Source organism: Macaca nemestrina, chromosome X (assembly GCF_043159975.1).
Source record: "Macaca nemestrina isolate mMacNem1 chromosome X, mMacNem.hap1, whole genome shotgun sequence".
Lineage (NCBI taxonomy): Eukaryota > Metazoa > Chordata > Mammalia > Primates > Cercopithecidae > Macaca > Macaca nemestrina.
In genome coordinates this window covers 66,416,123-66,440,847 of record NC_092145.1, presented here as the reverse complement: position 1 = coordinate 66,440,847, position 24,725 = coordinate 66,416,123, and positions in this window count along the sequence as shown.

The following is a 24,725-nucleotide window of genomic DNA, read 5'->3' as shown; positions in this document are numbered from 1 at the left end:
GTAAGATGGTATTTCATTGTGGTTTTAATTTGCATTGCCCTGATGATTAGTGATGTTGAGTATTTATTTCATGTCTGTTGGCCATTTGTGTATCTTCTTTTGAGAAATATGTTCATATCATTTGCCAACTTTCTGATGGAATGATTTAGATTTTTTCTTGCTGATTTGTTGGAGTTCTTTGTAGATTCTGGACACCAGTCGTTTGATGGATTTATAGTGTGCAAATGTTTCCTCCCATTCCATTGGTTGTTTACTCAGCTAATTATTTCTTTTCTTGTGCGGAAGTTTTTTAATTTAGGCGTGTCCCATTTGTTTATTTTTGTTTTTGTTGCATTTACTTTTGGGATCTTAGACATGATAATGGGGTTTTAGTCACGAATTCTTTGCCTAGGCCAAGGTCCAGAAGAGTTTTTCCAATGTTATCTTCTAAAATTCTTATGATTTCAGGTCTTACATTTAAGTCTTCAATCCATCTTGAGTTAATTTTTGCATAAGATGAGAGCTGAGGATCCAGTTTCATTCTTCTATATGTGGCTTGCCAGTTTTCCCAGCAACATTTATTAAATAGGATGTCCTTTCACCAATTTATGTTTTTGTATGCTTTATCAAAGGTTACGTAGTTGGCTGTACATATTTGGAACTATTTCTGAATACTCTATTCTGTTCCATTGGTCTATGTACCTACTTTTATATCAATACCATGCTGTCTAGATAACTATTGCCTTGTGTTACAACTTGAAGTTTGGTAATTCAATGCCTCCAGATTTGTTCTTTTTGCTATGGCTTAAGAACAAGTCTTTAGTTATTCAAACTACTTTTTTGGTTTTATATGAATTTTATGATTGTTTTTTGAATTCTCTGAGAAATGTTGTTGGTGTTTTAATGGGAATTGCATTGAATCTGTATATTCCCTTGGGCAGCGTGGTTATTTTCACAATAGTGATTCTTCCAATCCACGAGCATAGGAGGTGTTTCCACTTCTTTGTGTCATCCGTTATTTCCTTTAGCAGTCCTTCGTCTCCTTGGTTAAGTTTATTTCTAGGTATTTAATTTTTTTCAGTTTTTGTAAAAGGAATTCAGTTCTCGATTTGATTCTGAGTTTGATCATTATTAGTGCTATTAATGCCACTAATTTGTGCACATTGATTTTGTAAATTGAAACTTTACTGAATTCATTTATCAGATCTAAGAGTCTTTTAGATGACTCTTTAGAGTTTTCTAGGTATATGATCATATAATCAGTGAACAGTGACAGTTTGACTTCCTCTTTTTCTAAGTATATGATCATATCAGTGAACAGTGATAGTTTGACTTCCTCTTTTCCAATTTGGATACCCTTTATTTCTTCCTTTTGCCTGATTGCTTTGGCTAGGACTTCCAGTATTACGATGAATAGAAGTGGTAAAAGTGGGCATCCTTGTCTTTTTGCAATTATCAAGGGTAATGCTTTCAACTTTTCCCCATTCAGTGTGAAGTTGGCTGTGGGTTTGCCATATATGGACTTCAATAATTTGAGATAGTCCCTTTGCCTAGTTTGTTGAGGGTCTTTTATCATAAATGGATGCTAGATTTTATCAAATATTCTTGCTGCATTTATTGAATTGCTCATTTGGTTTTTAATTCTGTTTATTAACATACTTAATTTTCATTACACTTTCTTAAAAATATGAAACATACTTATTATAACTATTTTAATGGCCTGATTTATAATTCTATTACTGAATCTATTCTGGGTAAATTTCAATTGATTTGCTATTTCTCATTATTATGGTTTATATTTGATTATTTGCATACCTTAAAATTTTTTATTGGATATTGAACATTGTGACTTTTACATTTGTAGGTGCTAGATATTTTTACATACCTATGAATATCCTCAAGTTTTGTTCTGTGATGCAATTAAGTTTCTTTAAAAAACAGTTTGTTACATTGGGGTCTTCCTTTTCAGTTTACTAGGAAAAATGAAAGTGACATTTAATGCAGGGCTAGATTTACCCACTACAGGGTCAAAACCCTTTATGAATACTCTACTTAATGACATGTGAATAGTGTGGGTTTTTAATAACTAGCTATGTAAAAGAGGAAGTATTCCTGACCTTGTGTGGGTTCTCAAAATTGTTCTAATAGTTCTATGTGATTGCTGGCCTAGACTCTGGGAATTTCTTTTTTATTATTATTATATTTTAAGTTCTAGGGTACATGTGCACAACGTGCAGGTTTGTTACATATGTATACATGTGTCATGGTGTGCTGCACCCATTAACTCGTCATTTACATTAAGTATATCTCCTAATGCTGTCCCTCCCCGCTACCCTCTCCCCACAATAGGCCCCAGTGTGTGATGTTCCCCTTCCTGTGTCCAGGTGATCTCATTGTTCAATTCCCACCTATGACAGAGAACATGCGGTGTTTGGTTTTCTGTTCTTGCAATAGTTTGCTCAGAATGATGGCTTTCAGCTGCATCCATGTCCCTACAAAGAACATGAACTCATCCTTCTTTATGGCTGCACAGTATTCCATGGTGTATATGTGCAACATTTTCTTAATCCATTCTATCATTGATGGACATTTGAGTTGGTTCCAAGTCTTTGTTATTGTGAATAGTGCCAAAATAAACACATGTGTGCATATGTCTTTACAGCAGCATAATCTATAATCCTTTGGATACATACCCAGTAATGGGATGGCTGGATCAAATCGTATTTCTAGATCTAGATCCTTGAGGAATCGTCACACTGTCTTCCACAATGGTTGAACTAGTTTACAATCCCACCAACAGTGTAAAAGTGTTCCTATTTCTCCACATCCTTTCCAGCACCTGTTGTTTCCTGACTTTTTAATGATTGCCATTCTAATTGGTGTGAGATGGTATCTCATTGTGGTTTTGATTTGCATTTCTCTGATGGCCAGTGATGATGAGCATTTTTTCGTGTGTCTGTTGGCTGCATAAATGTCTTCTTTTGAGAAGTGTTTGTTCATATCCTTTGCCCACTTTTTCATGGGGTTGTTTGACTTTCTTCTTGTAAATTTATTTAAGTTCTTTGTAGATTCTGCATATTAGCCCTTTGTCAGATGGGTAGATTGTAAAAATTTTCTCCCATTCTGTAGGTTTTCTGTTCACTCTGATGGTAGTTTCTTTTGCTGTGCAGAAGCTCTTTAGTTTAATTAGATCCCATTTGTCAATTTTGGCTTTTGTTGCCATTGCTTCCAGTGTTTAAGTCATGAAGTCCATGCCCATGCCCATATCCTGAATGGTATTGCCTAGTTTTCTTCTATGGTTTTTATGGTTTTAGGTCTAACATTTAGGTCATTAATACATGTTGAATTAATTTTTGTATAAGGTGTAAGAAAGGGATCCAGTTTCAGCTTTCTACATATGACTAGCCAGTTTTCCCAGCATTATTTATTAAATAGGGAATCCTTCCCCCATTTCTTGTTTTCATCAGGTTTGTCAAAGATCAGAGGGTTATAGATGTGTGGTAGTATTTCTGAGGGCTCTGTTCTGTTCCATTGGTCTATATCTCTATTTTGGTACCAGTGCCATGCTGTTTCGGTTATGGTAGCCTTGTAGTGTAGTTTGAAGCTAGGTAACGTGATGCCTCCAGCTTTGTTCTTTTGGCTTAGGATTGTCTTGGCATTGCAGGCTCTTTTTTGGTTCCATATGAACTTCAACATTAGACAGATCAACGAGACATAAAGTTAACAAAGATATCCAGGAGTTGAACTCAGTTCTGCACCAAGCGGCCCTAATAGATATCTGTAGAACTCTCTGTCCCAAATTAACAGAATATACATTCTTCTCAGCACCACATCACACTTATTTCAAAATTGATCACATAGTTGGAAGTAAAGCACTCCTCAGCAAATGTAAAAGAACAGAAATTATAACAAACTGTCTCTCAGATCACAGTGCAATCAAACTAGAACTCAGGATTAAGAAACTCATTCAAAACCGCTCAATTACATGGAAACTGAACAACCTGCTCCTGAATGACTACTGAGTACATAACGAAATGAAGGCAAAAATAAAGATGTTCTTTGAAACCAATGAGAACAAAGACACAACATACCAGAATCTCTGGGACACATTTAAAGCAGCATGTACAGTAAAATATATAGCACTAAATGCCCACAAGAGAAAGCTGGAAAGATCTAAAATTGACACCACAACATCACAATTAAAAGAACTAGAGAAGCAAGAGCAAACACGTTCAAAAGCTAGCAGAAGGCAAGAAATAACTAAGATCAGAGTAGAATTGAAGGAAATAGAGACACAAAAAACCCTTCAAAAAATCAATGAATCCAGGAGTTGGTTTTTTGAAAAGATCAACGAAATTGATAGACTGCTAGCAAGACTAATAAAGGAGAAGTGAGAGAAGAATCAAATAGACACAATAAAAAATGATAAAGGGGATATCACCACCGACCCCACAGAAATACAAACTACCATCAGAGAATACTATAAACACCTCTATGTAAATAAACTAGAAAACCTAGAAGAAATGGATAAATTTCTGGACATATACACCCTCCCAAGACTAAAGCAGAAAGAAGTCGAATCCCTGAATAGACCAATAACAGGCTCTGAAATTGAGGCAATAATTAATAGCCTACCAATCAAAAAAAGTCCAGGACCAGATGGATTCACAGCCAAATTCTACCAGAGGTAAAAGGAAGAGCTGGTACCATTACTTCTAAAACTATTCCAGTCAATAGAAAAAGAGGGACTCCTCCCTACCTCATTTTATGAGGTCAGCATCATCCTGATACCAAAGTCTGGCAGAGACACGACAACAAAAAAGAGAATTTTAGACCAATATCCCTGATGAACATCGATGCAAAAATCCTCAATAAAATACTGGCAAATTGAATCCAGCACCACATCAAAAAGCTTATCCATCATGATCAAGTGGGCTTCATCCCTGAGATGCAAGGCTGGTTCAGCACACGCAAATCAATACACGTAATCCAGCATATAAACAGAACCTAAGCAAAAACCACACGAGTATCTCAATAGATGCAGAAAAGGCCTTTGATAAAATTCAACAGCCCTTCATGCTAAAAACTCTCAATAAACTAGGTATTGATGGGATGTATCTCAAAATAATAAGAGTTATTTATGACAAACCCACAGCTAATATCATATTGTATGGGCAAAAACTGGAAGCATTCCCTTTGAAAACTGGAACAAGGCAGGGATGCCCTCTCTCAGCACTCCTATTCAACATAGTGTTGAAAGTTCTGGCCAGGGCAATCAGGCAAGAGAAAGAAATAACGGGTCTCAATTAGGAAAAGAAGAAGTCAAATTGTCCCTGTTTGCAGATGACATGAGTGTATATTTAGAAAACCCCTTCATCTCAGCCCAAAATTTCCTGAAGCTGATAAGCAACTTACAGCAAAGTCTCAGGATACAAAATCAATGTGCAAAAATCACAAGCATTCCTATACACCAATAACAGACAAACAGAGAGCCAAAACATGAGTGAACTCCCATTCACAATTGCTTTAAAGAGAATAAAATACCTAGAAATCCAACTTACAAGGGATGTAAAGGATCTCTTCAAGGAAAACTACAAACCACTGCTCAACGAAATGAAAGAGGACACAAACAAATGGAAGAACATTCTCTGCTCATGGACAGGAAGAATCAATATCATGAAAATGGCCATATTGCCCAAGGTAATTTGTAGATTCAAAGCCATCCCCATCAAGCTACCAATGACTTTCTTCACAGAATTGGACTCTGGGAATTTCTTTGTTTTTTGTTTTTTTTTTTGTTTGTTTGTTTGTTTTTTTTTTTTGTTTTTTGTTTTTTTTTTTGAGACGGAGTCTCGCTGTGTCTCCCAGGCCAGGCTGGAGTACAGTGGCGCGATCTCGGCTCACTGCAAGCTCCGCCTCCCGGGTTCACGCCATTCTCCCGCCTCAGCCTCCGAGTAGCTGGGACTACAGGCGCCCGCCACCACGCCCGGCTAATTTTTTGTATTTTTAGTAGAGACGGGGTTTCACCGTGTTAGCCAGGATGGTCTTGATCTCCTGACCTCGTGATCCGCCCGTCTCGGCCTCCCAAAGTGCTGAGATTACAGGGGAATTTCTTTGTATGCATACTCAAGGGGCCCTCTGTAGATATCCAGAACTCTCCTCCACTATAGCTATCTCATTACTGGACCTCTGTTCTGCAAACTCTAGTTTGTTTTCTTCCTCAAATACTAATTGTCTCTCCACAATTTACAGAGACCACTAGTTTCTCTGAATTTCACCTCCTTGCTCTGTGATATAAGGCTTTCTTCAGTCAGTAAATCAACCAATCTTAGGAAATGCCTCAGTTTTGCCACATTTCTTAGTTATATCGCTTTCTGCTACTGATGTCCAATGACTGAAAATTGTTGTTTGATATATTTTGTGTAATTTTATAGTAGTTTTGGTTGGGAGAGAAAATCCAATCTCTATTATTTCATCTTAGTTAGAACTGAAAGTTCTAAGCAACATATAATAGTATTATATCTTAGTAAAGAATGTTTCAAGGTTTAGAAATATAGTAAAAGTAAAGTTAGAATGATATTTATTTACCAGGAATTTAATATTTTGAAAGAGTACTTAATATGTTTATAGAACTTCTGAATTACCGTTTTGTTGTTGTTGTTGTTTGTTTGTTTCTTTGTTTTTTCAGGGGATTCAGGCAGTTGAACTCATTAGAAAATATCTAGAAAAAAAATTAAAATATGGAAGTCTAAAATCTAGGATGAAAATTAACTACTACTTACCACAATCATGAAAAACTTTTACAGTTTCACCTCACCTAACAACAAATATAGTCATTTTAAATAAATTTGTAAAAATTGTACTTTAATCTTATGAATCAAACTTTAGAGATTATTAGTAATGCAAATTCACAGCTCAAGGTCATGTTGTTTTTCTTTAACTGAATCACAGTTATTTTTCTTTAACTAAAACTTTAGATTGTGTATGCGTAATGGTAAACTTGGTTCAGTTTTATTTCAACAGCTAATACGGGAGAAGGGCTACTATGAAGGCACAAAGCACAGTTGCTTTTGATTAACATGCTATAACAATTCTGCAAAAAATCCAAGAATAAGTACTGTTCATTTGGACTCCAATAGCATTTAAGATATACGAAATCTTTGATTATTGGAATGGAATGTTTCTTCTTCTTCTCAGGTACCAGAGGTTAGTGTACCAGGGTAAGAGGTGAAAATTTAAGGCAGGGACTCTGAAATTGGGTTTGGGAAGTGTGTTAAGCAGAGCGTGCCCCAAAAGATGATCATGGACTAATTCCTGGAGTCTGTGAATGCATTAAGTTATATGGAAAAACAAACTTAGTAGATATAATTTAAGTTATTATTTAGAGACCTTAAAATGAGAAGATAATGCTGGATTATGTGAATGGGCCAAAATGAACCCTTAAAATCAGATAACTAGAGAGTTTCAAAGCATGATCAAGAATCCAACGTTACTGGTTTGATTATGGAGGAATCTGCATGATGAAGAATATAGGTGGCCTTAAGATAGGCTCCCAGCACGCATCAGAAAAGAAACAGGGACTTCAGCCCCATAGCTGCAGGGAACTAAAATCTGTAAGAAGAAAAAAAAGGAAGGCTCTTGGAAGCAAATTATTCCTTAGAGCTTCAAAAAAGGAGTACATTCTAGCTGACACCAGGATTTTGGTCTGTGAAACTCTAAGCAGAGGATCCAACTGGGATACACTTTACCTGGACTTCTGACCTATGGAACTGTCAGATAAAATTGCAATGCTTTAAGCTGCTAAATTAGTAGTGACTTGATATGGGCAACAGTAGAAAACTAATATGACAGTTTTTATAATAAAAGTTGTTAAATATAAGCATGTGTGTGTTTGTGAATGTGCATATGTATGTGTACATTCATTCATAGGTGTGCATTACACTTTGACAAATAATGTATTCCAAAAAATATTTTTCATGTAATTTATTCTTAGTAGAGTATTCTAAAAGGTAGTATAATAGTATTGTCCGAGATACGCAAACTGTGAAGCTTAGACGAGGAGACATCCATGCTTTTAAAATTACTGCTAGCTTTCTGATCCTTCTTTTGATGAGAATCCTTTTTATTTTGGGAAAATTCATGTATAGACACACACACAAACACATGATGCTTTAATGAGTTTCATATTATGCAAATGAAAATCATACTCCATAATGGGCGTTTTGCCAAATAATGAATAAGGTTGATATACTGAGAATTAGTTGTTTGTCTGTTTCTACCTGAGTAAATTCCGAAAATATTGAAAGGAGGTGTGGGGAAAAACTGGTTCATTTCTTTTGTCAAAACCACAGCACGAATTGGAACCTTTCATACAGACACATAAGAAATAGTGGAAAGCATCCCTAGGGCCTCTGCAACATATAATCCAGCTGGGGAACTAAGCAAGAGGCTGTTTATATGAGAATATCTGTTGAAGTGACAGGGTCAATGAACACTAGGAGCTACTATGGCTGGTAGTAAATTTTTAATTGCTTACTGACTTAATGTAACTTATATTTTTGAACACTATTATGTGTGAAACACTGTTCTAAATGCTGGAAGTAGATAAGTAAATAAACAAAGATCTGTGCTTTCATCATGCTTCTATACTTGAATGAAGATTGTATGATAAAGAATATCATCAATGAGTAAATTATATAGCATGATAGAAGATCATAAGTGACATACAAAAAATAAAATGTAGAGTAAAGGGGTTTGGGAGTGCCAAAGGCAACACTCTTTTCCAAGATACTTACAAGGACTAGTTGTCTCACCTTCTTCAAATACTTGCCCAAATGTCACATTATCAGTAAAACCTTCCCTACCTGCCATATTTAAAATTGCAACTTTTGTAGCCCCAAACAAATCACTGAGACAAGTGAATGAAATTTTCTGATTAGTTTGATTCCTCTTCTAAAGCTCAGGTGGGTCTACTGTCTTTCAAATGCATTAGCTATGTTGGATAGGGATGCATAACTACTGAAACCCAGGATATTACTACGAAGAATTAGGAAGAATGAATGCATGCTGACCAAAACAAGCAAACGTCAACGTCTTGAATCTACAGGGAAGGAAATAATATAGTTTCCAGCAAGCTGGCTAGTTGATCTAAAAGGTGGATGTTTGGGATACATAAGAATTCTCCAAATATTTTCAGGTATACTTGGTTACAGGAAATGGATAAAATATGGGACTTTATTTCAGGAATAAAATGTCCTTTTTGTACAAAAGGGGAAAATTCACCAAAGTCTACAAAATTGGGATAAAACTGGGGACACACTAGTTTTCACACTATCCATAAAAAGTCCACAATTAAGTAAAATGTAAATATTATATATATCAGTTATATAAAATAAAATATATTATATATACGATACATATATGAATTATCTAGATACTGACAAGATCAACTGCTTTTATTAATGGTTGTATAGACCATTTTATATAATTTTGAGTAAACTAGTTGGTTTATTTAGCTCTATCTGCAAAATTTGTTAAGAATATTCTCTCAGTTATCAACAGGTAATATCTGAAATATATCAAGTAAAACATCAAGAAGAGAATTGTTACTTTTTAAATTCCAAAAATTTGGGGAAAAGGCATCTGTTATGTGCTATTGAGATACACAGGCAATTAGTGTGCAGGAATTTATTCTACATGTATATAAATATATATATGGCTTGCATTGGTTTGGCATATCGTAATTTTGCCTTGATGCAGCAGTAAGTCAGTTAACTGTAAGTCAAGGATTCTCAAACTAGAGGAATTGAAAACCTTTAAATTTTCTGCTAACTGCAAAACTCTGTGTGTGTGTGTGTGTGTGTGTGTGTGTGTAAGTATGTTTGTGTGTGTATGCATGAGCATGTGTTTGTGGATAGGCATTATTTGGAGGGAAAAAGGGCCTATGTCTTTTATTAGGTTTTCACAATTCCAAAATAGGTTAAATTAGGTTAAAAACACTGCTTTATAATGTATGAGAAACAAATAAAAAAGCTTTTTAGTTTCTCAATCACCAAAACTATATTCTTGGACGGAATTAATAAAGAGTTCATGCCCTGGAGAGAATGGACACAGAAGTTACCCTTATATCAACAGCTCCCACTGTTCAATGTGGTAGAGTTGGTATTTGAAATACAGTCTATCAAAAAGTTCATGGGTTTTTTTTGTTTTTTTGGGGGGGTCTTTTTTTTTTTTTCCCAACTACGCCATGGGGTTTCCCCACAGAAATGAAATAATGTCAGTATATACACAAACATCTATTCACAGCATCCACTATTTATACTACTTTGTTACACATGTAGGAGGTCAGATGAATAAAACAAATATATTTAACCAGAAAAAATATGTGTGGCTGGAAAAAGAAAACTGGCCACATTTATAATTATTTTGAAATATAATGAATTAAATTATTGTATTATTTCAAAATTTAATATAGCAGGGTAAGAAAAGTGTCTGTGTATGTGTGCTGGTAGGTACGGGAAGAGTGCATGAAGCAGAGGAAGTCAGAATTCAAGCAGAGGTACGATGCCAGTGTCCAGAGTTAGAATGTAAATGGGTGGTCTGGCACTTGGTGTCGGATCCAGAGTAGTGTAAGAAGAGCATCCACACCAACGAGTAAGCAAGCAGCTGAATATAGGATGTTGGAGCCTGAGAGGGGTAAGAAAGGTATCAAGTGTAGAGGAAGAGGTGGTGGTAGTACCGAGAAAACAGTTACATACCAGGGGATTCATCAAGTATATATTAAGGGTAACGGGGGTTAGGTTTCTCACTTTCCTGAGACAAGACTTGCAAATAAGGGAAAAGAGAAAACGAGATGAAATCTGTTTTGTTGGAATGTAATTGGAGGTATTGCAGGCATTACCCATGGTTTTCAATGTTTATACAACCGCGCATCCATTGAGAACAATGCAGCATTACACTGGGGCTATTTTTGCTAGGGTAGTCAGAATTCTACCACGACCCGCAATGAATCACTCCCTTTTACAATACCTCCCCGACTGTGGGCAGAACCTGTATATATGATAGCATATCACCCCCCTGAATACATTTAGATTATATCATATAACAAGGTGAAGAAATGTTATAGGTATAATTAAAGTCACAAATCCATTGGCTTTAAGGTAATAAAAGTCAGGTTATTCTTTGCGGGTTTGACCCAGTTAGGTGACCTTGTATTACGGGCTGAATTGTTTCCCATCAGAATTCATATATTGAAGTATGAAACCCCAGTACCTCAGAATGTGGCTGTATTTAGTAATAGGGACTTTTAAAAGGTAATTAAGATAAATGAGGTCATTAAAATTGGGCCCTAGTCCAACCTGATTGGTACCCTTATAAGAAAAGGGATTAAGACATACAGAAAGACACCAGTGATTCATTTGTGCACAGAGAAAAGACCGTTTGATGAAACAGTGAGAAGGCAGCCATCTGTAAGCCAAGGAGAGAAGCATCGGAAGAAACCAATCTTGACAACTCCTATTGGACTTTTAGCTTCCAAGACCATGAGAAATAAAGTTTTATTAAGCATATTAGTCTGTGATATTTTGCTATGGCAGCCCTAGCAAACTAATACACTTTTAAAAAAGGGCCTAGGGATGAGACTCAAAGCTACAGTAGGTGCTTTTCTAATAACCTTGAAAAACCATATTATGGAAAGAGTCATGGGCAAGTTATGAAAGGCGGCCTTTGGGAATTGAAGAGTTCAGGTTAACAGCAGCAAGGAAATATGTTCAGCCAACAACCAGTGCAATTGGAAGAGAACTCTGAGCTTAAAATATAGCCCTAACTGACACCTCTATTTCAATCTGGTGAGACACTGAGCAGGTAAGCCTTGCCTAAAATATGAAAGCGTGGAAATTATAAGAAAATAAATGTACATTATTTTAAGCCATTGCTTGTATTAATGTGTTATGCAGCAATAGAAAAGTAATCCAACTGCCAAAGATACATGACACTGAGTCTAACAAAAAAACCAAACTGAGTAGCACTGTACAAAATAACTACCTACATTTTTTCATAATGTCACAGGCATAAAAGTAAAAGAAACACAAAATGAATCTTCCCAGTTCAAAGAGTCTAAACTGACATGAGAAACAAATACAACATGAGCTTCCAAAATGGTACCTTTTGTGATTAAGAAAAAAACAAAACAAAACAAACAAACAAACAAAAACCCATTATTGAGACACTTGTTGAAATTTGATTGTAGTTTGAGGATTAAATGGTAGTGAAGCATCCATGTTAATTTCTTGATTTTGATGATTGCATTTTGGTTTTCTTGGGGAATTTATTTTTAACACAGAGAAAACTAAAAGGGCTATAATATGTTAGTGACTTATTGATTTGTTTGGAAATAAAGTATTTATACTATACCTGCAATTTTCTGTAAATGTGAGATCGTTTGAAAATTAAAAATATACATACTGAAAACATGTCTGTTTTTTTCATTAAAATTATGTCACACTTAGAATTTAGGAGGAAATATGTATCAAGACCAAATCTATGAGAATCGAAATAAATTTAAGAATTCCAAAAAATTAAAGTTTCACTTTTGGAATGGCAGTGCAAAACACAGCGAACCCATTTCCCGAGAAAACAAGCATAACTGGTAAAAATTATTTTTAAAACCTTTACATTATTTTAAAACTTTTAGTATTACTCAAAAAAATACTAAAACTCAGTAACGGCAGTGAGAGTTTGTTGCATTTGAACTATGACCTATACCCTCCCTCCTGCTCCTAGCCCGTTGTGATGGAAGCCACACTCCAGGAAGGTGCAGCTAAGGACAAATGCCCCTTCTCCCTCCATTTACCAGTTGAGTGTTATGATATCTTCCACGAGGGAGCAGAACTCAGCATTTTTTGCCCCTTTCAGCTACATAGGAAATTCCAGAGGAAAATGAAATTCCAGGTCAACACATGAAGCACTAGCTTAGAATTTTGCTTCTGCCAACACATAGCGGAGGGAGAAGAGAAACACCAAGGTTTTGCCCCTCAAGGGAAGAATCACCAAAGGAGATAGCTAAAAAGAGCTCCTTTGGCATCAGAACAATCATCAAACACTGATCTCAAAAATTATCTCTACAGGCCAGGTGTGGTGGCTCGCACTTGTAATCCCAGCACTTTGGGAGGCCAAAGCTGGCAGATCACTTGAGGACAGGAGTTCGAGACCAGCCTGGCCAACATGGTGAAACCCCGTTTCTACTAAAAATACAAAAAATTAGCCAGGCATGGTGGCAGGTGCCTATAATCCCAGCTACTCGAGAGGCTGAGGCAGGAGAATCGCTTGAACCCAGGAGGCTGAGGTGGCAGTGAGCCGAGATTGCGCCATTGCATTCCAGCCTCGGCAACAAGTGAGAAACTCTGTCTCAAAAGAAAAACAAACAAAACAAAACAAAACAAAAATTATCTCTGCAAAGGAGTCAAAATTTAATTGTGTCAAACTGTGAAATAATTTATCCCCTAGGGTGTTATTAAAAACAATGGAGCAATCAGTGCATAATAAGTGCAGCCTACCATCTGTGTATAATCAATGAAAGAGACAGTCAGAGAGAATCCTGATGAAGCCATTGCCATTCCGTGGGTGACTGTGGTCACACACCAAGGCTGAGCTTTCTTAGGAACAATATTAAGGGCTTTATGTTCTATGTGGAGATAACATACCTCAATAAATTAGTACGCCAATCAATTAAAAAATAAACTACAACAGCTTTTGGGAAATCAGTTATCCAGCATTGCCACAAAGTGCTATATAAAATGTTCGGTTTTCAAAAAAACTGTGAGGCATGCAGAGAAACAGGAAAGTTTAACTTATACACAGAAAAACATAAGGAAACAGGCCTGTCATTAGAAGTGGTCCTTAAGAAATGCTCAAAAGAGACTTTCAGGTTGGAAATAAAAATACTCTAGACAGTAACTTGTAGCCATATGAAGCTATAAAGATCTCTGGTAATATATATACACTGGCAAATATAAAAAGCAGTATTACTGTAATTTTGGTTTGAAATTCTACTTTATTTGTAAATAAAGGTAGACATAGACATAAATATAAATATATGATAATGAATACATGATGCATAAAGATGTATTTGTAACATTAGCGACATAAAAATAGGACAGAGCTGTTCAGGAGTAGACTGTATGCATTTTGAGTTAATTTGGCATCATTTCAAAATAGAGTGCCATAATTTTAGAATATTGTTTGTAATCCTCAGGGTAACTACAAATAAAGAATATATGAGCATTAACACAAGCTGACAGAAATTAAGCTATCTGAGAAGCAGAAAGAAAATTAATGAAGAAAAATTAACAGAGCCTCAGAAAAATGGAGACACAATTAAGGGTCCTAACATTGGTAAAACGAGACTGGTAGAAAGAGAGCAGAGAAAGGAGCAAAAATAGACTTTAAAAAAATAGGGGCTAAATACTTCCTTAATTTGTTGAAAAAAGTTAATCTATACATCCAAGAAGCTCAACAGAATCTATGTAGAATAAACAGAAAGAGATTCACACCTAGCTATATTATGATAAAAATGCTAACAGACTAGTCAAAAGACAAAATTTTGAAAGAAGAGAAAAATGACTTGTCACTTATAAAACAATCTTAAGGAAACTGACACTTCATTTTAGAAATGAAGCAGCCCACAGGGCATCGAGAAGACATATTCAAATTACTGAAAGAAAAAGAATACAATCAACCTATAATTCTACAATCAGCAGTACTAGTCTTACAACATTAAATAGAAATAAAAATATTCCTAAAATAGAAAAAAAAAAACCTAATAGAACTTTTTGCTAGAAGACGTACCATAGAAGAAATAATAAAGGAAGGTCTTCAGGCTGATAATTTCTCCAGACAATATTTCAGTTACACACACACACACACACATACACGAATATAGATAAAGGCAATTATGTAGTTATACAAGACATAATAAATATACACTTCTTCTTTGTTTATTCTTTTAAATGATTTGGCAAGTAATTTTTTAAAATAGTATATATATAATTGTGTTGTTAGGCCTCTGACATACAGAAATATATTTGCCAAAATCATTACAAATGATGTGAAGAGGTACAAAGCAGTATTGAAGGGTTATAAGGGAATGTTATGAGCGTTATATGCCAATGAACTAGATATTGAAGGTAAAATACACAACTAGCTACAATAGAAAGATACTAATTCCAAAACTTAACAAAGAAGAAACAGAAAATCTAAATAAATATTTCACTAAAATAGAGAAAAAAAAAAAAAAAGCCCTGCCCCAGGTGGCTCACTGGGGATTTCTAATAAATGTTTAAAGAAAAATTAATATCAATACTCAAAAACTCTCCTAAAATATAGAAAAGTTTAAACATTTCCCAACTCATTCAGTGAGGCCACTTTTACCATGATGCCAGAAAATAGAAAGCTACAAACCACTATATATTATGAATTACACATGCAAAAGACCTCAAGAGAAAAACTAGCAAAATGAATCCATCAACATATAAAATGGATTACACACCAGTGACAAGTGGGATTTATCTCAGGATTGCAAAGATATTTAAATATGTGAAAACAATTAATCTAATATACCAACATACCTTATCATTAGAGTAAAGGATATGAACTACACAATAATCTCAATAGATGAAATAAAGCATTTGAAAAAATCCAACACCCTTTCATGAAAAAAAAAAAAAAACACTCAATGAAGTTGAAATAGAAGAAAACATTCTCAATCTGATAAAAAGCATCTACAAATCTCTCAGCTAACATCACATTTAGTGGTCAAAGTCCTAATGCTATCCCACTGAGATGAGGGACAAAATAAGACAAGATAAGAATGTCCACTTTATTTATTTATTTATTTATTTATTTATTTATTTATTTATTTATTAGATGGAGTCTCGTGCTGTTGCCCAGGCTGGAGTGCAGTGGCACAATCTCGGCTCACTGCAACCTCCGCCTCCTGGGTTCAAGCAATTCTCCTGCCTCAGCCCACACTAGCAGCTGGGATTACAGGCGCGTGCCACCACACCTGGCTGATTTTTGCATTTTTAGTAGAGACGGCGTTTCACCATGCTGGCCAGGCTAGTCTTGAACTCCTGACCTCAGGTGATCCATGGGCCTTGGCCTCCCAAACTGCTGGGATTACAGGCGTGAGCCACCACCCCAGGCCAAGAATGTCCACTCTTGACACTTCTTTAAAAAACCTTATTGGAGTTCTTAGCCAGGGAGATTAGGAAATAAATAAATAAATAAATAAATAAATAAATAAATAAATAAATATCTTGGAAAGAAAAACATAAACCTATCTCTACTTGTGGATGACATCATCTTGTACATAGAAAATACTAAGAATTAATTAAATACTAATAAATCTTGTAATCTAATATATTAAGTCATCAAGGAAGCAGGGCACAAGATCTACACACAAATTTTAAATGTATTTCCAAACACTGGCAATGAAGAATCTGAAAATGAAAGTATGAACACAATAACATATTTCATGGTTTGATTTATATGTGATACACAGTGCAAGCAAACCATAGAGATAAAAATTAGCCAAGTGGTTTCCTAGGGCTGGGGGGATAGGAGGAAATGTGGAATAACTGCTAGATAGGATAGAATATCTTTTGGGGATGTGGAAAATGTTATAAAAGTGATTGTGCTGATGGTTGCAAAACTCTGTGAATACAGTTGTCCCTTGGTACCCATGGGTGCATTGGTTCCAGGACCCCTGAAAATATAAAAATCTCAAATGCCTATGCCCTTTATATAAAATGGCATAATATTTGCAAATAACACACATGCTCCCATATACTTCAAATTATCTCTAGATTATTTAAAATACCTATTATAAATACCATGTAATTAGTTGTTATACTGTGTTGTTTTTATTTGTACTATTTTAATTGTCATATAGTTAGTATTTATTTTTATTTAAAAATATTTTCAATCTGGGGTTTGTTAAATTGAGGATGTAGAACCTGTGGACACAGAGATCAAACTGTTTACTAAAAACATTAAACAAAAGTGAGTAACACTTTAGGTGGGTAAATTACATGTCACGTGAATTATATCACAATTAAGCTATTACAAAAAATAACTTCAAATAGCATCTTTATTTGTGAGTTGTCTAAAACTTCACTTAATATACAGATGAAACATTATTATTGACATCTTTAACAGTATGGTTAACTCACAAATATTATAAAATATCATATTTAAGGTTGTTAAATTGCTATTCTACACTGTGTATGAACAATTTGTAGCACTAGCAATTTATATATTTTTAAACATTCATCAATGTTATTTAAAAAGCTTTCATGTGCTGTACAAGGAAGAAGGGGTGAGTCTGGGAAGAAGGGATGCAAGACCTCGGAAGTATGCCAACATATAAAACCACAAGTCAAAAGGTCAAACAGTACACTTGTCTTGCAAGTCACTCCCTTGGCCCTCTTCTAAGTGTACTTTTCTCCCTTTTGTTCCTGCTCTAAAGCTTTTTAATAAACTTTCATTCTTGCCCTAAATCTTACCTTGCTCTCTCCTTCTGCCTTATGTCTTCTTGGTTGAATTATTTATTCTGAGGAGGCAAGAATTGAGGTTACTGCAGACCCACATGGATTTGCCACCAGTAACATTAATAGCTTTTAAATGATATTGTGTCCAAACATACTAGTTGTAACCAGCGTATTCCAAGGCTTTTGCAGAGGAAAACCTATGTTTAACTGTTGATGTTTCTGTAGTATACTCATAATGGAAATATCACATCTGTTTAGTCAGAGTAAACAAAGACAGAACAGAATAAATCACAACAAACGATAATTGCAGAATAAGTGCCTATTTGGTAAAAAATGAGAACAAAGAAATTTCAAAAGATTGGTTAGGCATATAATTGTGTTGAAGAAAAATTAAAACTAGATAAAGCAGGGTTGTTGAAATAGGATTTGAATTAAAGGACAAGAGGGGAAAGAGAGGGAGATAATTTAGTAATAATTGCATAAAGAGATATTTACTAAGAGTGATTTGCCATTCCACCCTTCAGTTTTGATTCTGATCCACCAACATATGTTTATGACTCCTTTGGGCCATGATCTTGAAAGGACAAGTCCTGTCCATGTGAAAGTTATGTCCTGTATTAATTTGCTTTAGAAAAAAAAAAAAAAAAAAAAAAGGCTGGGTGTGGTGGCTCACGCCTGTAATGCCAGCACTTTGGGAGGCAGAAGTGGGTGGATCACCTGAGGTCGCAAGTTCAAGACCAACCTGGCCAACATGGTGAAACCCCGTCTCTACTAAAAATACAAAAAAAAAAAAAAAAAAAAAAAAAATCAGCTGGGTGTGGTGGTGAGTGCCTGTAATCCCAGCTACTTGGGAGACTGAGGCAGGAGAATCTCTTGAACTCAGGAGGCAGAGGTTGCAGTGAGCCAAGATCGCACCATTCTACTCCAGCCTGAGCAACAAGAGCAAAACTCTATCTCTAAAACAAAACAAAACAGAACAAAACAAAACAAAAACATATGGGGAAAAACGCTGGGTCATTAGACGTTAGACCTCATATGCATTTCCCGGACGAGCCATTTTTTAAATTAATTTTTGTTGAGGATTTTCCTGCAGGGCCACTGCACATCACGGGGATCAACCCCCCCAGACAGTCCTATGAGGCCCACAGTCACCCAGGGGTGCCTTTTGGCTGGGAGGAGCAAGCGCCCTTTCTCTTCAGAGCTGAAAAAGTCAGTTTCTCATTTATCTATTAAAACAATTTAGTTCCTCATGCAAATACGCACAGACAACCTGAGTTAAGATAAATTTTAGGAGAAAAAGCAATAGAGAAGTCCCTTTAGAATGCATCTCTGAACTAGAGTTAGGATTCTTAAACAACAACTTCCTAGGAGAAAACCAGCTCAGAATAAATCAAGGACCGTTAGCCAAAGGGGGGTCGGGGGCTTAGGAGGACTTAACAGTTCCACCAGAGGAGAAGCTCAAACTTGGTGGGGCTTCAGTGAGGCCCTGCTGGTACCTTAGCTTCGGTTTCCAGCAATTCCTTTGGAAAGCCACATCTATACAATAGATGTGGCTCAATAAGTTCCATTGTAAACCAAAAGGTAACAGAGACAGGTCTCAATCCAATTTAAAGATTTATTTTGTCAAGTTTCAGGACATGCCCAGAAGAAAAAAAACATAGAATCACAGAAATGGTCTGTTTTTCTCCAAAGATGATTTTGGAGGGCTTTGAAAAATTTGACTGGGTTTTTTTTTTTTTTTTTTTTTTAACTTTAAAAAAAAGGAGGGTATGGTAATCTACATGTTATAAGGCAAAATAAGCAGGTAGGGGAATAGTCAATTATGTATTCATCTCTGGCTCAGTAGATTGGCACTGAGGGGTGGAGTTGGTGGGACTTCCTGGGCTGGTTCAGGGACTTTCGAAAAAGACCCCTGTGACTCAGGGTTTTGAGTTCTTAACCAATTGAGTGAAGGATTCAAAATTAACCACTCCAAGGGACGATTGAAAAAAGAACCACTCTCAATGGACAAAAAGAAAGAAATGGGAGGGAGTAACACAGGGATATAAGCCCTAGCCACCCAAGCCAGCAACGGTAACCCTTCCGGGTCCCCTTGCAACACGTGTAAGCTTTACTTTCGCTTTGTTACATAAACTGCTCTGCTCTCACTCTCCTGGTCCGTGGACTCTTTTTGAGCTCTAAGGCGCTCACACAAAGGTCCGCAGCTTCATTATTCAAAGTTAGCAAGACCATGAACCCATTGGCAGAAAAACTCCTGACTCAACACTTTACATAAGGTGGAGGCCGGGCGCGGTGGCTCAAACCTGTAATCCCAGCACTTTGGGAGGCCGAGACGGGCGGATCACCAGGTCAGGAGATCGAGACCATCCTGGCTAACCTGGTGAAACCCCGTCTCTACTAAAAAATACAAAAAAAAAAAAAAAAAAAAAAAAAAAACTAGCCGGGCGAAGTGGTGGGCGCCTGTAGTCCAAGCTACTCGGGAGGCTGAGGCAGGAGAATGGCGTAAACCTGGGAGGCGGAGCTTGCAGTGAGCTGAGATCGAGCCACTGCACTCCAGCCTGGGCGACAGAGCGAGACTCCGTCTCAAAAAAAAAAAAAAAAAAAGATAAGATTGAACATAAAGTAGCTACCTGCGAAGATATTTAACATTTTTTCTGTAGCTATCTGCTTAGGAACCAAAAAAAAAAAAAAAAGACAGTTTCTTGTATCACTCAGCTTTCACCTTATTATTACTATTATTATTTTTACCTTTTGGCACAGTGAATTGGAGTCCCAAGTTTTAATTTTCCTTTCACATTTTGTAAATACCCTAGGGGTTCTTCCCACCCACTGCATAAAGAAAGACCACAGCATTGTAGTAGAGGAAGAGTGTAATAGTCGTGAAGCCTGCCACACTGTGTGGGCTATGGAGTTTGCACTCAAATCATCTAGTCCAAAGCTAGTAGGTTAAAGGGTTTTCAAAGGAAGTTTGAAGGGAGGGGTGGGGGTGGCTAGGTAACAGGTGCTTGCTGCTGGTTGGCTGAAGCAGAGACGAACTGACAGGGGGTCAAAGCTGTCTTCTTGTGGGCTAAATTGCTTCTGGGTGGGGCCATGGGAGGGGGCGGGGAGAGGGTGTGGGTTGGGGTCCAGGTGGAGGCATGGGTGTCAGACATGCAAAAAAAACCTGGAAAGATATCTCAAATGGCCAATCTACAATAGTAACATTACTTGCAGGAGTAATTGGGGAAGTTGTATATCCTATAACCTCTGGAATAATGGATAACAATCTGTGTCTGCACCTTAGTAAGACTCAGGTTCCTCTCCTCCCCTGAGCCTGATTGCCATTAGCTTTACAAAAGCAGTTGAGTTTGGGGCAAGGCCTATTATCATTTAAACTGTAACCTAAAGGCCTTCCAAAATTAGCTTGCCCGGGTAGTTCAAGAATAATTAAGGAAAAGGCAAGGTAGAGGTTGAGTTAGCTTAGTTTACTGTTATATTTTTCTCACAGATAGAACTCTGGCAAAGGCAGTTTCAGTCCCCTTCTTTAGCATCAATACATCTTATTCTTAAGGTGTTAGCTATAGAGATAGAAAGTGGGTGATGAACCACTCTGGCTTCTTACTGCTGGTGTGGGGGGCATAGTTGGAGGTGTCAGCCCAGGGAAATAGAAGTGAAACCACTGCTTTGCAGCTATCTGCATGTACTCAGGGGTGTATTACAAAGACATTAATATTCTTAGCCACAGTTCTAGTACAGCACTCAAATGAAGAGTGCACTATAGGTTGCTAAAAAAGGCAGATTGAGCAAATTTAAATACACTGCCTCATATCTTATTAGTCAGTGTCTTAGTCCTGGGACTACATTAGTTTAACCAAACAGCTGTTTCTCATTTTCAGGAGGTGGTATTGCAGATGGGCTAGGCCTCTGTATGTCGTGAAGGCAAACAGATTTTTTAATAAGACACACATCTACAGAGACAGAAGAAAAAGTTAATGTTGGGCACAGTTTATCCAGATGTTAGACTCAAAGCATCTTTTTAGAGGATGATAGTGGTGGCAATCTGACATGTTTTTCTCTCGCCTATATTGCAAAGAGTTAAGTTTCAGTTTGCTGCGCCTCAGAAAAGAGGTAGTAACACCTTCATTGTGTCCGAGTCAGAATAAGAAAGGAAAAAGTTTAAAGAATCAGTGTGGGGACCTGTAGCCCAGAAAGAATTCAGAATCGACTCCACATTGCAGAAAATAGCAAAAAACTTATAAACAGCAGACAAGACTAGAATGTAATAACAGGTGTGCTATAGTTTTTTTTTTTTTTTTTTTTCGTGAAACATCGTTTTCTCTCTCCAGTTCCCATTTTACTAAAGAGAAATCATAGTAGGACAAATTTACTTGTAAAAAAGTCTTAGTTTTAGTATACTTGACCTGAGTATTTGCATAAAGTCAGCAAGAATAGTTATTTGGCATGGAATCTCCTTTTTAAAATTGGCTTTGCTGAAACTTTATTCCATAAGAAATCTCAGATTAGACATTTTTAAAGCCTTGAAGTCCAGCCAGTACCTATCTGGTTGCAATACCAGTATTAATTGGGTAAATTCCTCACTTCGAGGTCCCAAGATAATTTGGGTTATTCTGCGCCTGTCAGAAAGCAACACTCTTTACTTACCACAGGTCAGAACCCCTGTACAGGGACTGTGTGGACAAGGTATGAAGTCAGTTTTCCCGAAGGGTTTTTATTGGCTCTATAAGTCAACTTTGATTATTTAAAGCAATCTGAAAGTATGCTATTCTGTTATCAGCAGTGAATCTATATGGGTTTGCAGCAACCTCAATTCTTGCCTCCTCAGAAGAAAGAATTCAACTGAGGGGCATAAGGCAGAAGAAGAGACTGAGGCAAGTTTTAAAGCAGAAGTGAAAGTTTATTAAAAAGCTTTAGAGCAGGAATGAAAAGAAAGTAAAGTACATCTGGAAGAGGACCAAGTGGACATCTCGAAGGTAAGTGCCCCATTTGACCTTAGACTTCGGGTTTTATATGCTGGCCTACTTCCAGTATCTTACAACCCTTTTCTGGTGGGATGCTCCCCGGAAGGTCATATACCAGATAAACTAAACTGCAGTCTGGCTCTCAGGAACTCCTACTCTTGGCAGAAGTGGATGAGCACCACATCAAGGAAACACCCCCATGGGACAAAGTTATCTGCATGGCAGTCCTTGGGTCCCATATCTGTCCTCTGGTGGGAAATTTCTTTCAGCAGGGAGAGACAATTGTGCTGCTGAATTGTCCACCACTGCAGACACAGCTGGAGCTTTACCACAGGAGCTCAGCATGGGTGCACCTATTGACAGCCTTTCTGGAACACTTCTCTTTTACTGCTTCCCCACAAGAGGGGCACCCCGCACATTCAGGTTTGCATGAGGGGCAGGGTCACAATTCTTCTCTACTTGGAACATCAATATTCCTTCAGATGAAAACAAGGGCCCATCTGAATACCGGGAAAGAAAGAAATCTGGGAGGTGGATAGCTTTCATGCTAAACTGGCAGAGGAGCTGAGGTGGCTCCCACCCTTTCCCCTGATAATACCTTACTACATCTAATTGAGAACTCCCTCCGCCATTTTTATCAAGGCTGGGACCTCTGGATACCACTGGGTATTGCATTTACCCACGGCCAGTTCCTACTCAGGAACACATCCCTTACTGTTTTGAAGCCTGAACAATCAACTCAGTAAATAAAATACTGAGGCAAAATTAGACTCTCTATAACCAAGAAACACATACAGAGTCTTTATGCTTCAAAGCACCAATATCTAAATTAGGCTATAACAAACTATAAATATTAAAGTAACAGTCTTTTTTTTTTTTTTTTTTTTTTTTGAGACAGAGTCTTGCTCTGTCACCCAGGCTAGAGTGCAATGGTGCAATCTCTGTTCATTGCAACCTCCACCTTCTGGGCTCAAGCTGTTCTCTTGCTCAGCCTCCCAAGTAGCTGGGATTACAGGCACACACCACCATGCCCAGCTAATTTTTGTATTTTCAGTAGAGATAGGGTTTCACTATGTTGGACAGGCTGGTCTCGAACTCCTGACCTCTGGTGATCTGCCCACCTTGGCCTCCCAAAGTGCTGCGATTACAGGCATGAGCTACTGTGCCCATCCCTAAAGTAATATTCTTAAAGGAGAAAAAATAAAATTAAAAAAAAAAAAGTCAAATCAAAAATAAGTTCAAGAACAATTAGAAGAAGTAGTCTACCCAAATGAGAAGAAACCATAGAAGTAATACTGGTAATACGACAAAACAGGGTTGTATAACACCCTGAAAAGATTATACCAGGTTCTCAGAACTGGATCCAAATCAAGATAAAATTTTGGAAATATAAAGAATTCAGAAAGTTGATTATTACACTACTCATATATATATATCAGAAAAAGATAAAAATCAACATAAATAGATTAAAAAACATTCAGGATTTGAATGAAAAAATGTTCTAAAGAGATAAATATCATCCAGAAAAAAAAATTCAGAACTTCTGGAAATGAAATACACACAAAGGGAATTACAAAATGCAATGGAAAATTTTTTCATAGACTAGAGCAAGTAAAAGAAAGAATTCCAGAGCTTGAAGATACGGATTTTGAATTAACCCAGTTGTACAAAGATAAAGAAATAAGAATCCAAAGAAATAAAGTCTCATTAAAATGAGATTATATAGAATAATCAAACCTAAAGATAATTGGTATTCCTACAGGAAAAGAGAAGGCTAAAAGTATGGAAGACTTACTTGAGTAAATAATTGAGGAAAACTTTCCTGGCTTTGCTAGAGATTTAGTTATTCAAACACAAAAAAGCTCAGAAAACTCCTGGGAAATTCATTGCAAAAAGATTTTCACCAAGGTGTATAGTCATCAAGCTATCTAAAGTCATGATGGAAAAAAGTCAAAAGTCTATGAGACAGAAGCATCGGATAACTTATAAAGGAAAAGCTATCAGACTAGCAACAGTTTTTTCAGCAGAAACTTTGCAAGCTGGAAGGGATTGGGATCCTATCTTTAGCCTCCTTAAAAAGAATAACTGTCAGGCAAGAATTTTGTATCTGGTAAAACAAAGTTTCATAAATGAAGGAGAAATAAAGTCATTTTCAGAGAAACAAGTGCTGAAGGAATTTGTCAGTACCAAACCAGCACTACAAGAAATGTTAAAAGTAAATCTACATCTCAAAACAAAGCTC